This window comes from Carlito syrichta, unplaced genomic scaffold, assembly GCF_000164805.1.
Source record: "Carlito syrichta isolate Samal-C Ts95f unplaced genomic scaffold, Tarsius_syrichta-2.0.1 Scaffold307024, whole genome shotgun sequence".
NCBI lineage: Eukaryota > Metazoa > Chordata > Mammalia > Primates > Tarsiidae > Carlito > Carlito syrichta.
In genome coordinates, this window is record NW_007251120.1 from 33,482 (window position 1) to 34,347 (window position 866).

The window sequence follows — 866 nt, forward strand, 5'->3', positions numbered from 1 at the left end:
GGATCGACACAGTCCGGCCTGCGGCCCCAGCGGCCAGCTGGAACTATGAACCGGAAAGCGCGGTGCTGCCTGGGCCACCTCTTTCTCAGCCTGGGCATCGTCTACCTCCGGATCTGGTGAGGGCTGCTGCGCCCTCTCCGAGCGCGTCTCTGCAAAGTTGGAGCGGCCAGGGGAGGGAGGTGTGCCGCCCGCGAGCGCTGCAGGCCAGCAACTTCTTCGGCCTCTGGGAGCCGCCAGGTGGGCGCACAAAGGCGCCCCACAGGCGGCTGTCCCAGGAAACGGAGGCAGGGGACTGGCCATCCTGAGGACGTCTGAGTTGGAAGCCAGAACCAGACAGCCCGTGGGGTCGCCGCAGCTTGGGAATCTCGGGAGAGGTCTACTGTGCAAAGGGCCGTCCTGCCCCAGGGACACTTCAGACCCGGGCACAGGGAGGGCGAACCCGGCAGGAGCGCCCAGCCAGGACCATAGCGCTCCCAGGGAGCTCAGTCCCCAGAGCCCGAGAGGAGGTCTGCAAGGGGAGGCGCGGGCACACTGCTCCCGGGGACGGGGCAATCCCCAGCGGCAGGCGGGGCGGTCTGCGCTGGCGGGGAGCAGGTACCCAAAGGGAAGGGCATTCGCTGCCCGCTCTGGCACCCCCAGAGTCCTTTTCCAGGCCGAGGGAACAGCGCCCCCCCCCACACACACACACAAAGGTAGGACGAGAGACGGCCTGAGACACCCCGTGAGACACTCTCTCGCGGAGCCAGCGCTCAGAGAGGCGGGTACCCCGCCCTCCGAAATTGGGCGCCAGAGCCGCCGAGGGCGCCCGCGGAGCAGCTCCTGGCCTCAGCCCAGCATTTCTGTGGAGGTGGGGCCTGGGGCGGCGC

General features: G+C 69.2%; 1 pseudogene; it reads left to right on the plus strand.

Moving 5' to 3' along the window:
* The first annotated feature begins 6 nt into the window (after positions 1-6).
* The window catches only part of LOC103266120, a 38,045-nt pseudogene continuing 37,185 nt past the window's right edge, over positions 7-866 (plus strand).